Source organism: Schistocerca serialis, chromosome 7, assembly GCF_023864345.2.
Source record: "Schistocerca serialis cubense isolate TAMUIC-IGC-003099 chromosome 7, iqSchSeri2.2, whole genome shotgun sequence".
Classification (NCBI taxonomy): Eukaryota; Metazoa; Arthropoda; class Insecta; order Orthoptera; family Acrididae; genus Schistocerca; species Schistocerca serialis.
This window is the reverse complement of record NC_064644.1, coordinates 323,509,146-323,526,849: the sequence shown is the minus strand read 5'-3', so window position 1 is coordinate 323,526,849 and position 17,704 is coordinate 323,509,146. Positions and strand designations below refer to the sequence as shown.

The following is a 17,704-nucleotide window of genomic DNA, read 5'->3' as shown; positions in this document are numbered from 1 at the left end:
AGAGAGAGAGAGAGAGAGAGTGGAGGTTCAGGAACTGGTTATTCGAGGTCTGGATTTATTTGGGGAAGAGACCAAACAGCGAGGTCATCGGTCTCATTAGATTAAGGAAGTATTGGGTAGGTAGTCGGTCGTGCTCTGTCAAAGGAACCATCTAGACATGTGCCTGAAGCGATTTAGGGAAATCACGGAAAACCTACATCAGGATGACTGGACGCGGGATTGAACCGTCGTCCTCCCGAATGCGAGTCCAGTGTGCTAACCACTGCGCCACCTCGCTCGGTTTATTCTCCTTAGGTGTAGTAAAATAGGGGTAAGCTATAGGGAAAGACGCGTAACATGTAATATGTACAAGAACCAAGAGGAAACAATGCGAGTGGAAGACCAAGAACGAAGTGGTCGGATTGGAAAGGGTGTAAGAAAGGGATTTAGTCTTTTACCCTTACTGTTGAGTATATCCATCGAAGAAGCAATGATGGAAATAAAAGAAAGTTTCAAGAATGGGATTAAAATTCAGGATGAAGGGATATGAATGATATGATTGGCTGACTACATTTCTATCCTCAATAAAAGTGAAGAGGAATTACAGGATCTGCTAAATGGAATGAACAGACCAATGAGTACAGAATGTAGATTTAGAGTAAATCGAAGAAAGATGAAAGTAATGAGAAGTAGCAGAAATGAGAAAAGCGAGAAACTTAACATCGGGATTGGTGATCACAAAGTAGATGAAGGAATTCTGCTACCTAGGCAGCAAAATGACCCTTGACCGACGGAGCAAGAGGGTCACGAAAAGTAGATTAGCCTGTCAAAAAGTGCATTGCTGGACAAGAGGTGAGGTGAGGAAGGAACTTCTGAGGATGTAAGTTTGGAGCACAGCGTCGTATGGTAGTGATACATGGACTGTGGGAAAGCCAGAACAGTAGAGAATCGAAGCTTTTGAGACGTGGTGCTACGGAAGAATGTTGAAAATTAGGTGGGCTGATAAGGTAATGAATGAGGAGGTTCTTCGCGGAATGGGAGAGGAAAAAAATAAATGAAAAATGAAGAAGGGACAGGATGATAGGACATTTTCTAAGTCATCATGGAATAACTTCCACGGTACTAGAGGGAACTGTAGAGGGTAAAAAATGAAGACTGAGATTGGGATACATCCTGCAAATAATTGAGGACGTAGGCTGCAAGTGCTGCTTTGAGTTGAAAAGGTTGGCACACGAGAGGAATCCGTTGAGCGCCACATCAAATCAGTCAGAAAACTGATGACTCAGAGAAGAAAAAGTTGTTCTAGTGTAACGTGAAAATCACGTAGAGGCTTGTGCGACTCTGTTAGGCTCAGCTAGTTAGGCCGTCTAGAAGCTAGTAAGACCAGTACTCCGAAGAATCCACGCTCCAGACATATGGCATTTTAAGGCGCAGCTTTGGAACATACAGTGTGGTCAGAAACAGTCTGAAAACTTGAAGGGTGTTGTTTCTGAGGCGAAACAATTGTTAAGAAAAAACTTCGACACGTTGCAGTATTTCCGAATTAATTAGCGCTGAAGTTAGCCATCAGGCCGTTTCGCGCAAATTCAAGGGGCCCACCAGATACAGATTGTGTCAATTGTTCTCATGTTGTAGAAACTGCTCAGCCTGAGGCCCGGGTTCGATCCTTAACACCGTCCCAGGTCAAATTTTTGTGTCGCTGTCTTGTTCGGTTTTACGAAATCAGTCGAACACGTTTGGCAACACTGATTCCAAAAATGGTTCAAATGGCTCTGAGCACTATGGGACTTAACATCTGAGGTCATCAGTCCCCTAGAACTTAGAACTACTTAAACCTAACTAACCTAAGGACTTCACACACATCCATGCCCGAGGCAGGATTCGAACCTGCGACCGTAGCGGTCGCGCGGTTCCAGACTGAAGCGCCTAGAACCGCTCGTCCACACAGGCCGGCGACACTGATTCTGAAGGGCCTCTTGAACTGTCACGTTCTTGACTAACGTTAGGTCACTACCTCCAATTCCGAAGGTAGCTAAAGCTCACGACCCTTACAGTGCATATTTAAAGCAAACCTGATTTGCATCCTCATATCGGTGGTTCTAGCGCCACTGGTAAGTGACTGTCGCGGTATTTGAATGGACGTCATCTTTCATGTGTGTAAACAAGCTAACCAACTTTCGTTCATCTCGCGAGCTCCTTCTTGGTGCTGGAATTTTCTTTTTCGTCAGTATGTAGGCACAAGCCCAAGGACTCGAAAGCAGACTAATTAGACAAGATACACCAAACTGTAGTCGTTAACGTAGTTAATAGAATACTTAATAATATTTTCGTATTACGTACTTACATTTTCCCGCCTTATGCGAATGACATAATTCTGCAGGTGTTTCTTTATGTATCTGAAATTCTATGTTAGAACTCGAAGTAACAACACGACTGATGAAATATCGTTCATGAGATACAACGATAGATTACTACCAATAGGCAAGTATTATAGCACACTCACATATTGTTACATTCAGATTGTTTGACAAATTTTTCTTTTTCAGGCATTCCCCATCGGTTATTCCAACTGTCGTCGTCGAGCATAGAAGAATAAGTGACAAGAGTTCTGTGCAGCATAAGGTACAATTAGTCTTCTGCTTATTTACTTGGTTCACTGGAATCGAGAGTTCCACATTTACACTCGTAAGCAATTGAATTATATACAGGCACCTTCCTAGCAGTGTAATGCTGTTCGTTAAATTAAGTAGTTAAAATTACGAATCCAGAGGTCCAGAGTTCAAGTCTTAGTTGGTCCTAGGTGTTTTTAAGTCACTTATTACTTTTTCGACTTCGGAAATGATTAGTGTGTATAAAAATGCAAAGCTGTACTATAGTTCTCTGTCCACATTGATCTGTAGGCCACCTGTTATCTTGATGGGTAAGTCAGTTCGTGTGTCGAAGAAAGGCAGCGGCATATCACCTTCAGTAGCACCATTGCCGTTAAAGCACTGAGATATTCAAACTAAATTTCGAGTTGACGAGAGCTCAATAACACACTTTGTGTGTAAGGAAAGATAAACGTTTTCATCTTCATATATTCCCCATTCAGTGTTCTGCACATATAAGTGTAGCTTTTGGTATGATACTTTCTCTGCATTAGTATCGCTTTTGATTTTTTTGCTTGAGTTTTCTCTGCTGTAACTGAATTATATTCTTTTTTCTTTATTATGGGACTTGCAGCATGTATTATGTCACAGTAGGAGATTATGCAGAGAATTAGTAGACAGTATGCTTCTTGATATTTTATAACGTTTTATAATATACATGCAACATCATATCATCGAACAACGGTAAAACATTACTGAAAAATATTACATCCAACGAATACGGACGGCAGTAACAGTTTACTCAAAGATGATAAATGTCCATCTACAATGTCAGAACATGTACTGATGAGGGCAATAAAGCCGTAATAAGCTTACACACTAAAATAAAATTCTCTAGCAGCATAATGTTCACTAATTCTTTGCATAAATTATCTTCGTTCTACCTTTTATCAGGGCTGATTTCACTGACCACTTCTATCTACGAAATTGCTTTCCCACGATGAACAATTGCCCTTTGTTATACACTACTAAACACCAAGGTTGGACGTGAGCGCCGAGATAAATGTTACATTCGGCGCTTCGGGTACTCTGGGCTTTTACCACTGTCTTTCGTTACATTATTAGTATTGCATTCAGGCAAAGCCTACTTGATCAGATATGATAATGTGACATAATGATGCAAACAGATCTACCAAAATACTCAGAGTACGGATAGTTTTATCGGGTTCGAAATTTGAGTAGGACGATGCGCAATTGTTTTATCGGAGTCGGAGGTGGTATTTATGTAATTTTCCCATCTGAGTAACAATAGAAGCGTGTACATTATCAGTTTCTTCATATATGCAAAGTAACGAGTTTCCTCGCACATTGCTTGTAAAAGAAGAAGTAACGTGTACAAAATATACACTACTGTGCTTTACAAAAAAACTTGAAGCATCCACGAAACATGGTTGGATACCGATGTAACTTCGTATACGTACAAAACATCGGAGAATATGTGAATGATTAGAATTGCAATTCTCTGGGACAGGACGATTACTGTTATTCGTGTTGAGTGTTGTCACCAAGCCTCGTACGGTATACAGGGGGGAGGGGGGGGGGTGAAGAACGCCAGGTGCTGAGTGATCGCTGTGAACGACCGGGGATGCCGCGTACTCATGTGAGACAACGTAATCAGCACCTGACAGTTTCAAAGGAATTTCACTGTGGGTCTGCATTTGGCCGACTGGCTGAATCGTACAACATACGGATTTAAGGAGCAGTGATAGTGGCCCGATGTCGGACTGTATGGGAACGTCATGGCAGCCTTACTCATGGTCAAGGACTCTTTGCAACATTCTTAGAGTTGATATTGGCGTCATGGTGTGGGGAGCCATTTGGTATGACTTAGGTCCCAGCTGGTAGTGTTTGGCGGAACAGTGACGGCACAACGATAGGTCGCAGGAATGCTGCTTTCTCGTTTGTTACCTCTCCTGCGACAGTATAGCGGTGCCATTTTTCAACAGGACAATGCTTCCTATGGCACGTATCTCTATGAACGGTATGTGTGATGAGGTACACCCGTGGCCAGCAGGATTCCAAGATCTGTGCCCGTTAGGACATATGTGGCACCAGTTCTGAAGTCAACTGCGTAGGATATCAAGGAACGGTTTGGGGTTGCGCTATTTGGGGGGGGAGGCCAGACAGCGAGGTCATCGGTCTCATCGGATTAGGGAAGGATGGGGAAGAAAGTCGGCCGTGCCCTTTCAGAGGAACCATCCCGGCATTTGCCTGGAGCGATTTAGGGAAATCCCGGAAAAACGAAATCAGGATGACTGGACGCGGTATCAAGGACCGTTACAACAGTTGCGAACGATCTTGCTTCAGGAGAGGATACAAAGACTTTATGGTACTCTTCCTAACTGAATCAGTGTACGCATCCAGTCAAGAGTGGATGAAACATCACACTGATAGTGGGCTCATACTGTCAAGTTATTTGTAAATTTATCTCAGTAATCACCGAAGTATCGTGACGTACGCTTTCAACCCCTTAAGTTTCATATCTTTTCCTTTCTGGGTGATTTATTTATCAGGCTACGACGGAGTTACTCTGATCATTATCATTAATAATAGTTACTGAAGCAGGACACCAAGTGAAGCAGAAAACATCAGCTGCTTTCGTTGACGGAAGTGGGGCATATGATACGGCTTGGAGGCAAGGGTCTTTTTTATAAATTATTACAACTTACTCCATGCAGACGAACACCATAAGTAGTTGACAACATATTAGTTGGAAGGAGATTTGCTATAACGACAGCAAAAGACACTAGCTGCCCAAAAGTAATGAATAATGGCTTACCGCAGTGATCTGTCCTCGCATCTCTCTTGTTTACGTCATATGATATTTCTCCTATACAGTGACTATGTGGATGAGTGGGCAATAGCCACCCAACACAAAACGTTCGTAACACCTGGAGAAATCCCTACCTCTGTTCTAGATATCTTAAGCCTATATTTCCATAAATTGAGGTTACAGTCTAACTCACACACAACATAAGTTACATTTTGGAAAAATAATTTTGGGTATTGGCTGCGTCATTGTGAACTACTGAAAGAGCTAAACTATTTTATCCGAAATGACACCGGCCGCGGAAGCCTACGAACTTATACCAGAAGTTGGATGTTTCCATCTGCCTATTAAATGGCGTATAGAGCATTAATGTTGATTTTGAGGGAGACAAACTTTTTCATAATATACACTGGACGTACCTTAGGATCGCGTTATACAGAATACTTTCTCTTAAGGAGCAGTTTTAATTATTTTGTAGAATTTTTAGTCCGGTAGTTCTGTGTGTTAAAATGGCAAGTCGCATATTGTGACGTCACGCACAGTAGTGCTGTTCAATGTACTGCACAATACAAGAGTTTCACTGCAGAGCTTATCTACTACAAAGTTTTGTTTTCTGATTATTTTGGTAATTATTCAAATAGATTTTCACAGTTTTTGACTGATTCGGCGACTCTTATCATCTGATGGTGTTTACGTGATTACACCATCGTTCAGGCGTACAACACAAACACGGACGAAGTTAAAGAGTAGGAAACCAGGTCAGTTGAAGCTTTCGTTCACAACATGAAAACAAACAAGTTACTTTTTAACACAAGTCACAATCTGCACGATGAGTGTGCTGTACACACTCCCGTCTCCTAAGATAATAACAGTCGTGTTCACACGCCCACGCTTCCCATCGCATTCGAGTGCCCTCCATATCACCAGGTACTTACCCCGAAAATGTCTGGACTATGTGGAACTGCGGATGAGACGTATCAGTCTATATACCCTCAGTTTGGTAGGTTGCGGTATCTAACAATCAATTAGTGGCTTCAGCCGAACGTGACGTGCCTGAAGCATCTTCTGGACGCTCGTCCTCGCCGAATCGAGGTCATCCTCAAGTCTACAGGCGGTGTTACACGGTACTAGCGTGACGTCTTCTGAGGCTGACAAGTTTTTTGTTCAGTGTGCTTCAGTAAAAGCCGACCGCCCAGGATAATGAGCTGTATTGACTGGGAAGTAGGACCTACCTAGTAGACGAGCGTTACGGAGTGTCCGGGGAGAAAGGCGAAGTGTTCCGGACAATGCGGGCGGGCGTCCATTGTTCGCGCCGGCCCGGAGACTTGTCTCAGTCTGTTTCCAGGGCCGTTAGGCGGTGCCGGGTCGCCGCAGATGCCGCCTGGCCACCGTGGGGTCATTAAGGTCGCTGGCGCTCAACAGTCCTAAGGAAGAAGGTCGACCGTGGCGCCAGAACACTTTATATGCTCAATTTACACACTAGAATATGGTCGCTGCCATCTAGAGACAATGCTGACGTTAATTACCTCCTCTTACTGAGGTCAGACGCTTTTGTTACCATTTTTAGGGTCCCTTTCCCCAACCAATATAACGGAGCCTTTATAGGATCACTCTGTTTCCTTCTTTCCTCCGACTGTTAAGGAGGGTAGGACGTCAAACAGGACTACTTGGAGCAGGAGAGGCACCACAGAACAATTTAATTTCCAGTGCCTATACTTCTACAAATAAATTCATAAAACTTTATCAGCATGACTAGCAAGGATTCAGGATTCACACTCATAGCAGTGGAAGTTCAAAAACATTACAAAATAAATTTTTTTTACATGTGAAATTTCATCATTTTTTCAGTTACTATTGGCTGCATTTGTTGCTATAGGTACTCTTTTCTTCATAAGTAAGAGAGACTGTTCGATGAATTTTGTACAGCATACAAACCATACTTAGAGGTGTCTGAAACTCTAGAATCTATTTAATTTATGAAACAATGAATGGGCTGTTACATTTTAAACTTTATGTTTAGAAAAAAATCAAATTTTGTAGTTAATTATCTCAGTTTTTAGCACAGTTTTTAATAGATTTAGAAAATTCTAGAGTTTCATACACCTGTAAGTATACTTTGTATGCTGTGCAATATTCATCGAAGAATCTCTCTTACTTGTGAAGAAAAATGTACCTATAGCAACAAATGCAGCCCATAGTAAGTGAAAAAATGATGAAATTTCACACGTAAAAAAATTTATTTTGTTATGTTTTTGAACTTCCATTGCTATGATTGTGAATCCCGAATTCTTCCTGGTCATGCTGACAAAGTTTTATGAATTTGTCTGTAAAAGTATAGACAGTGGAAATTAAAATGTCCTGTGGTGCCTCTCCTGCTCCAAGTCGGCCCGTTTGACGTCCTACCCCCCCCCCCCCCCCTTAAGACATCTTTTCTCAGGAAGGGGTTGAGGAATCAAGTTGAAATTTGTCTCACATGCTAAAGTATACGGTCCCATGTCAGCGAGAAAATTTTAAGCTTGTAAGTTAAAGCAGACAAAAGATACGCTATTTACGTCACTTATTTCGATACAACCTCACTCATCAAAACTTGTAAAGGTACTTTCCGTTGATCTAGAATCATAAAATTTTGCAAGAGGTTTCACAGAAAACTAAAGGGAAAAATCCTAATTGTTAATTTGTAATTATACAATTTTTTTAGCATTTGCTGTCCATCTGTCTCCACTCCACTTGCACATGCCCCACACCATTACAGAGCCTCCACCAGCTTGAACAGTCCCCTGCTGATGGGTTCATGAGGTTCATGAGGTTGTCTCCATACCCGTACACGACCATTCGCTCGATACAATCTGAAACGAGACTCGTCCGAACAGGCGACATGTTTCCGGTCATCAACTGTTCAAAAATGGTTCAAATGGCTCTGAGCACTATGGGACTCAACTGCTGGGGTCATAAGTCCCCTAGAACTTAGAACTACTTAAACCTAACTAACCTAAGGACAGCACACAACACCCAGCCATCACGAGGCAGAGAAAATCCCTGACCCCGCCGGGAATCGAACCCGGGAACCCGGGCGTGGGAAGCGAGAACGCTACCGCACGACCACGAGATGCGGGCATCATCAACTGTCCATTGTCGGTGCTGACGGGCCCAAGCGAGACGTAGAGCTCAAGGGTACACGAGTGGGCCTTCGGCTCCGAAAGCCTGTATCGATGATGTTTCGTTGAATGGTTCGCACGCTGACATTTGTTGATGGTGCAGCATTGAAATCTGCAGCAATTTGCGTAAGTGTTGCACTTCTGTCACTTTGAACGATCCTCTTCAGTCATCGTTGGTCCCGTTCTTGCAAGATGTTTTTCCAGCCACAGCGATGTCGGAGATTTGATGTTTTACCGGATTCCTGATATTCAGGGTACACTCGTGAAATGGTCGTACGGGAAAATTCGCATTTCAGCACTATCTGGAGGTGCTGTGTGCCATCGCTCGTGCACCGACTATGACACCACGTTCAAACTCATTTAAATCTTGATAACCTGCCATGGTAGGATCAATAACCGATCTAACAGCAGCGCCAGACACTTGTTGTCTCATGTAGGCCCGCAGCGCCGTATTCTGCCTGTTTACATATCTCTGTATTTCAATACGGATCCGTATATCGGTTTCTTTGGCGCTTCAGTGTATGTCATTCCACAGAATATTTTCCGTAAATAGTGCTGCACAATTTCAATGTCGTAAAACAACGGCATCAGGAAACCATCAAAAGCTTCTGTAACGTGCATTTCGGTACGAATAACCACTTGCGGTCAAGCGACCATCTTCAAGCCACGGATACCATTACACTAGGTTAAAGAAAGGTTGTTTGGTATCCAATAGATAGTTATGATCGGTTGCAGCATTTTCAAGTGTGATCCGCCAAATTAGAGACCCATATCACTGACATCAATATGCAGTAACATTCGTGAACGTATACGGCGTTTGAGCGTCATGAAATGTCAGGAAGAATGAGTGCTGTCGACAGGGCATCTAGAGTTGATTCCATATTTACAGATTTCGAGAAGGCTTCTGCCATCCTTGCTCACAACCAGCGGCTTCTAATCAAACTGCATGTCTATCGAGCATCGATTCAGTTGTGTGAGTTGATTGGTGATTTCCTGTTAGAAAGGGCATAGGTCTTGGTAACTGACGGGAATTTGAGTGTAACAAAAGTGGCATCTGGCTTTCTCCAAGCAAGTGTTATAGCCCCACTGCTGTTCCTAATCTGTAAAATAGGTGTAAAAGATCTGAGCAGCCCTCTCAGATTGTTTGCAGATGATGCTGTCGTTTACCTTCTAGTAAAATCATCGCAAATCAAACCCATATGCAAAATGATTTAGAAAAGATATCTGTTTGATGTGAAAAGTGGCGATTACCCTAAATAATCCCGGCCGCTGTGGCCGAGCGGTTCTAGGCGCTTCAGTCCGGAACCGCGCTGCTGCAACGGTAACAGGTTCGAATCCTGCCTCGGGCATTGATGTGTGTGATGTCCTTCGGTTAGTTAGGCTTAAGTAGTTCTAAGTCTAGGGGAGTGATGACCTCAGATGTTAAGTCCCATAGTGCTTAGAGCCATTTGAGCCTAAATAATGGATGTTGTGAGGTCTTCTAATAGAGTAATTACAAAAATTTCTTTAATTTTCGGTTCCACCCTACATCACACGAATTTAAATGTTGTTCATTCAACTAAATACCTAGGGATTACGATTACGAAAAACTTAAATCGGAACGATCACACAGAAAATGTTGTGGGGAAGGCGAATCAAAGACTGCATGTCACTGGCAGAGCAATAAATCAAGTAAAGAGACTGCCTGCACTACGCTTGTCCGTCCCTTTTCTGAAGTACTGCTGCGCGGTATGCGACTCCTACCAGGTAGGAATGACGGATTATATCGAAAAATTTCAAAGAAGGGCAGCACGGTTCGTATTAATGCGAAATAGGGGAGAGAGTGTCAGGGATACGATAAGCACGCTTTGTTGTTCCCTACTGACTCGTCAAATATGGGGGGGGGGGGGGGGGGCTAGGAAACCTGCTTTGTTGGATCGCTAGACAACAATTCAAGCAAATCGTATTAATGAAGTTTATTACAAAAGGAAATTATTACAATATTTAACTTTGTGAAATAAAGATGTGTCGCACGCAAAGGGCGACAGACAAAATAAGATAGACAACGCTACAAAGTACAAGCACCACGGCTAGTCTTGATGCATTTATTGAACTCGCTGCTGTAGAAATTGTAGAACCCGCAGAACTGGGCCGCGGCCAGGCGGCGCGGCGCTTATGTCCTCTTCATGTAAATTGAACCTAATACATACCGTTACATAGTTAGTGACAAGTGGCGGCTTTTTAAAACTTGCATGGGAGAATCCAGACATTTCTTCAGTGAACACAGGTATATATCGAGGATAAAGTGCAGCGTACACCCTATCAAGAAATTTTCAGTCCATCTGCAAACCTGGCGCTTGACTACACGCCGGAACACGTTTGATGTTTTAATCATTACAACAAAAGCGGTTTTCGTCGTGGAAAGATCTTTTCACAAAATTACAGTTACTAACTTTCCTCTCCGAATGCGAAAGTATTTTGTTGGCTCCCACCTACATTGGGAAAAATAACTATCTTAATGAAGTAAGAGAAATCAGAGTTTGCACGGCACGATTTAGGCGTTCATTTTGCCCATAAGCTATTCGAGAGTGGACCGATCGAGAAACAATTTGTAAGTGGTTCTGTGAACCCTCTGCAATCACTTGGGTGTGAATTGCAGAGTAGTAATGTACATGGAGGTTGTCGTAAATCATATGTTTTATTTGCAAGATTAGAGTCTGTTCGATGCTTTTAGTTTTAATTTCCAAGTTATTCCGCTCTGTCATCTTTTCTGCGGCCATGTTTGGCGATGTTGCCTACAGGGAGGTGGCAACAGCAGAAGACCGTAGCGAAATGCGTTTGGCGAAACATGACCGTCTAAGCTTTTTTGGTATGCAGTCAAGTTCCAAGGAACTTCCTATTGACTCTTTAGCAATATAGCCTTTCCATTTCATATCGCTACACATTGTTACTCTCATACACTGTTTTTATTTGTGACTAATTGTTTCAGTGCTCCAAGGGCAAATGTTTTGCCTTGAAATGCGCAACTTTTCATATCACGAGCGTCAAGAGTTCGCTGGCAGTTATTATTGAACTCTGTCAATACTGCGTCATCTACAACTAAATTGAACCTAATACTTACCGTTACATAGTTAGTGACAAGTAGTGGCATTTTAAAACTTGCATGGGAGAACCCAGACATTTCTTCAGTGAACACAGGTACATACCGAGGATGAAGTGCAGCGTACACCCTATCAAGAAATTTTCAGTCCATCTGCAAACCTGGCGCCAAATTCCTTAGAATACATGAAGTGCGTTAATTCAATATAATGGTTCTGAAATATTTTTTCTGCGTAGTTTACTTTATTACTTTCCGGACAACCTTCGTATGCACGACATACGATGAAGTCTCGGAATCCGTTTATTGAGTGCTCGCTGTTTAAAATCAGGCTATGCTATAACTTAGACACATTTTCCGTTACAGGATGTAGAAAACTGAGTAAGACTTAAGGTACCTTTAGTTCGGCATTCCGTCTCAAAATTAATTTCTTGGATAGTTTTAGAACCTTAAGTCTAACTACCACAATTCAGGATTATTACAAATGATTGAAGCGATTACACAGCTCTACAATAACTTTATTATTTGAGATATTTTCACAATGCTTTGCACACACATACAAAAACTCAAAAAGTTTTTTTAGGCATTCACAAATGTTCGATATGTGCCCCTTTAGCGATTCGGCAGACATCAAGCCGATAATCAAGTTCCTTCCACACTCGGCGCAGCATGTCCCCATCAATGAGTTTGAAAGCATCGTTGATGCGAGCTCGCAGTTCTGGCACGTTTCTTGGTAGAGGAGATTTAAACACTGAATCTTTCACATAACCCCACAGAAAGAAATCGCATGGGGTTAAGTCGGGAGAGCGTGGAGGCCATGACATGAATTGCTGATCATGATCTCCACCACGACCGATCCATCGGTTTTCCAATCTCCTGTTTAAGAAATGCCGAACATCATGATGGAAGTGCGGTGGAGCACCATCCTATGGCACGTTTAGCTCCCTGCTTGCTTTATTCGTCGACTTCCACGGGCTACGCGTGAAACTTGCCCGCACGCGTTCAACCGTTTCTTCGGTCACTACAGGCCGACCCGTTGATTTCCCCTTACAGAGGTATCCAGAAGCTTTAAACTGCGCATACCATCGCCGAATGGAGTTAGCAAGTGGTGGATCTTTGTTGAACTTCGTCCTGAAGTGTCGTTGCACTGTTATGACTGACTGGTGTGAGTGCATTTCAAGCACGACATACGCTTTCTCGGCTCCTGTCGCCATTTTGTCTCACTGCGCTCTCGAGCGCTCTGGCGGCAGAAACGTGAAGTGCGGCTTCAGCCGAACAAAACTTTATGAGTTTTTCTACGTATCTGTAGTGTGTCGTGACCATATGTCAATGAATGGAGCTACAGTGAATTTATGAAATCGCTTCAATCATTTGTAATAGCCCTGTATTAGTGTCGCAATCTAGTCGTCTTCGTTAGTGTTCAGATTTTAATCGTATGGCTAGGGCCCCCCGTCGGGCAGGTCGTTCGCCGGGTGTCGGTCTTTCAATTTGACGCCACTTCGGCGATCTGCAGTCGATGAGGATGATGGGATGATGATGAGGACAGCACAACACCCTGGGAGGAGAAAATTCCCCGAACCAGCCGGGAATCGAACCCGGGCCCAGAGGATTGACGATCCGTCACGCTGACCATTCAGCTACTGGGGGCGTTGTCATGAGTGACCTTAGTGGTCTTTGAATATAGCCGTCACACACATAGTAGATTTCCTCATTATCATTAATTTTCGTGTCTTACACTACATTTGAGTAGGACACCAACAGCAGTAATTCGCTTAAATTGTCACTGTAGATTTTCCCCTGATATTTAGCCAAAAATAGTTCAAATGGCTCTGAGCACTATGGGACTTAACTTCTGAGGTCATCAGTCCCCTAGAACTTAGAATTACTTAAACCTAACTAACCTAAGGACATCACACGCATCCATACCCGAGGCAGGATTCGAACCTGCGACCGTAGCGGTCGCGCGGTTCCATACTGTAGCGCCTAGAACCGCTCGGACACACCGATAATTTAGTCCATCACATTATAACTTTCGTATTACGGAAGTATTTCTTTATCATTTAACTGCAAAGTCTCTTTTCTGTCGTCAGGTGATGTACTAAGTAGCTACAACCTCTCGTTAGCTGTCTCGTAAGTATTCTGCTGTTCAAATCGCAGTCGCAATAGAAAAACTAGGAAGACATGAGACCAAAATTTGTGCGACGAATAATAATGAAACTGGTGTGAAAATTTAGTTCTTATGTATTATATAATACACAAGCAGCTTCATTCAACCAGTGTGACAACTTGAGAGACGAGAAAGTGGACTTGATGTGCGCCGCATTTGCGCAATTGATGAACAGTCGTTGCGTGGGAGTCTACTCACTATCGCGCAAAAACCGAACTGCACGTCAGAAAGGTTTTCTGAACTACTTATTGTTTTGTGCAGGTGGTGCTCCATTGTTCGAACGTATTTGAAGATAGCAATATTTAACAAACAACAAACGCGGCCGATAAAATAACCTTTTAATCACCATCAGTTTTTATCAATAACTTAAAATCATTTACATCGGCCTGTGAGATATCGCTGTAAGTGCGACGTCAACAGTAAAATGCATTAATACAGTAAACAGTAAAACGCATAAGAATATTGTATTAACGAATTTTTCTGGTAATACTTAGCGTTGCGAAGATAGCTGCATGGTGAGCTAGCTACCAAAGGCACTAAAAAGAAGAACGTTCTGTTTTTGAAGGAGATACGCTGGTGAGTGTAAGACGAAGAGGAAGCCTGAATCAAAGCAGAGAGAAGTAGGTAATTATAGAGAGGGTTTAGAGGGGGACAGAGCAATGGGGACGGGCAAAAAAGAAAGGGCAGAGATTAAGAGAATTTACGTTCTGTAGGATCTTAAATGTGAGGCTTCGCTGCCGAGTTTAAAAAGCGCACGTAGACGCAGCTTGTTACAGACGCCGCCTATGTCGGTAAAACCTCATCATATTCTTTTGAGCAAAGTGAAAAACTCAGCTAAAAACCAAATGCTCTCTCTCTCTCTCTCTGGTATCAGCGCTGAAAAGTGTGAGCCTCGTCTGGTTTTGTGGGACACGGAGAGCGGGAAGAGTCACGTGACACACCGGAAATTAAATCCCCCTCTCCTTTCCTCCTCTCCACTACTCTCCTCACAGCCACTTTTTCTCTCGTTCGTTGCGAGATGTTTTACGCATGCGCGCTGGTTGGCGTCAGCGTAGTGGTGAAAGTGGTACAACGAAACGCTGTGGCCACAAAATGCCTAAGTAGCTATAAACTAGTACTGAAGGACCACGTGTTAAGTTACTGGCGGAAACCATTTGCATACGGGTAAGGTTACACAGCCGACTGTTTACAGGTCGGCCGTTGTGGCCGAGTGGTTCTAGGCGCTTCAGTCTGGAACCGAGCGATCGCTACGGTCGCAGGTTCGAATCCTGCCTCGGGCGTGGATGTGTGTGATATCCTTAGGTTAGTTACGTTTATGTAGTTCTAAGCTCTAGGGGCCTGACGATCTCAGATGTTAAGTCCCATAGTGCTCAGAGCCATCTGAACCATTTTTTTGATGTTTACAAACCTTCGTAAACAATGCGTGTTTACGTTGTCACGTGCATACAAAAAAATGGTTCAAATGGCTCTGAGCACTATGGAACTCAACTGCTGAGGTCATTAGTCCCCTAGAACTTAGAACTAGTTAAACCTAACTAACCTAAGGACATCACAAACATCCATGCCCGAGGCAGCATTCGAACCTGCGACCGTAGCGGTCTCACGTGCATACAGAATGGGGTTGTAGTTTCCACGTGGTATTGTTTATCCGTGATACGTTTTCAATCAGTGTCACTCGTTAAAGGTAAAGCAATGTCTAAGTGTGTATAATTTTAGGGTTGTAGGTTTAAAGACGCAGAAAAATGTAGTTGTATATGAATTTTATCCATGGTGGAGGCTGTCGAACTCCGTGACTGTTCCCTTATGGGGTTGTAGAAAAATAGTGACTGGTAGTTGTATATATTTTCAGTAACAATACTTTTAGCTGTACATTTTGAAAGCTTTCACCACTTTATGCTTTAACCTGTGAGTTCATAAGAAACTCTGACCCCTCTTTTCAGTGACTTTAAGCAATCACCTTTATACGAAATCTCACCCACAAGAGAACAAACGCAATCCTGCTTTGTTTTAAATTTCGTAGTGACAAGGAACTTTTGTCAACGAGCAAAATAATATTCAAAATGGGATTTAACGTTAGCTAAACAGAGACGACAATGAAACCATAATCCTTACAATACAACTGCTGTAGCTACTCGCTATCTGTGTATATGAACACATAGTATGTAGGTGTAATTCGTGCAGTGCAAATATGCTTGCTCCCTGTGTCGTACAACGTCTAATACCTTGAAAAGATGCGTGCTGGTGTGATAGCTAAATATCGAAGTATCTGTCACTGCGTCCATTTTCCATGAAGTTACACTGCAACACCAACTTACCTGGCTACCTGAAAAATTTCATTTAAAAACAAGAAAGTGCCGTTACCGCTAAAGGCAGTTTGTTCTCTCTCTGTTGAAATCTAATGAAAGCAGAACGTAATTCGTTCGAAAACGTAGTTCTTAAGTGAACCCATCTAATGATTTGAACGAAGCTCAGAACGGTGAGAAATAAGTTCGTAAGAATCCCATATTGTATGAGGTCTGAATAACCTGTATATTGTCCAGAAAATTTATATAAAATCTCTTGTTGTACAACCAAGAAACCTTCAACGCACCACGCGACTTTATGTGGTCATACATATACAAACGAGAGGAAAATCACCCTATATTGGAATTAACGCCAGTGAGTGGAAAAGCAACGAGATAATCAACTTCCAAGCCCGAATGACTGGAAAGAAATTGAATATTGGTTCCCATGCATTGTATCGAAACTATGAATCCGAACAGAGAACTAATTAGTTAGCTACATGTTCCTTAGACCATTAAATCATTTGAACAATCCTTTTATCAAAATATGTGCTGACATTAATGAATACTTATTTTTCGTCCTGCTCTTGCAACTACACTTAAAAACATAGTTTTTACTTATGTTTTTATTGGCTAACAGTTTTAAGAAAATATTTGTCAATGGAACAGAAGGAGTTGTCCAGGAGAAGTGGAGTTAAGTTAGATTTGAAACTTGCTTTGCTGCCCGCCAGACATTTTATTTTATAGGGCAGGGGACCAAAAAAGTTTTTGTTGCTCCATATGGAACTCCTTTATGAGCTACTGACAGCTTTAATAATGAGTAATGAAGGTCATTATTCCCCTCTAGTATTGCAGATGTGGACATCATTGTTCTTCTCAAACTGGGATGAACTATTTGCGCTGAATTTCATTAACGTTCTAGGCGCTCAGTCCGGAACCGCGGGACTGCTACGGTCGCAGGTTCGAATCCTGCCTCGGGCATGGATGTGTGTGATGTCCTTAGGTTAGTTAGGTTTAAGTAGTTCTAAGTTCTAGGGGACTGATGACCACAGATGTTAAGTCCCATAGTGCTCAGAGCCATTTGAACCATTTTTTCCATTAACGAATATATGTACAATGACGGCACAGCTAAAATGCCCAGCCCCTCTTAATAGAAGAGGTACCTATACGGTATTCGGGAGTGAACACCACATATTATTCTTACTGAACATGTTTGTGCAAGTGTATAAGGCTGTACTGCGTGGAAATATGCAAAATATGTCAGAAGGTCAATTCGTTTTTTTTTCGAAGACTAGAAATTACACGAAGAGCAAGAGTGGCTGAGCTTAATTTTTTGAGAAGCTCAGTAGTATGCTTCTTCCAATTCAAGTTTCCATCAATATGTAATCCCAAAAATTTTGAGCATTCTGCCCTATTTACTGGTCCCTGACCATGTGCTACATCAGTAGTTGTTATTTGTTACAGAGAACTGAATATAATGCGTGTTTTTTTTTTCAATATTTATGGAAAGTCTATTTTCTTAGAACCACGTTATAATTCTTTGGATACTATCATATACAACCTCTTGTATTGCTTTCTGTTTAATGGAATTTAGTAGAACACTAGTATCGTCTGCAAAAAGTAGAAA

The 17,704-nt window shown here is 42.3% G+C and overlaps 1 protein-coding gene across 1 annotated transcript in view; it reads left to right on the top strand.

Annotated features, from left to right (window-relative positions):
• Positions 1 to 17,704, top strand: part of LOC126413042 (dendritic arbor reduction protein 1-like) — a 752,774-nt gene that overhangs the window by 261,225 nt on the left and 473,845 nt on the right. The window contains exon 2 of the mRNA XM_050082938.1: positions 2,526 to 2,601. The gene's annotated coding sequence lies outside the window, so the exon portion shown is untranslated. The remainder of the gene's footprint in view (positions 1 to 2,525; positions 2,602 to 17,704) is intronic.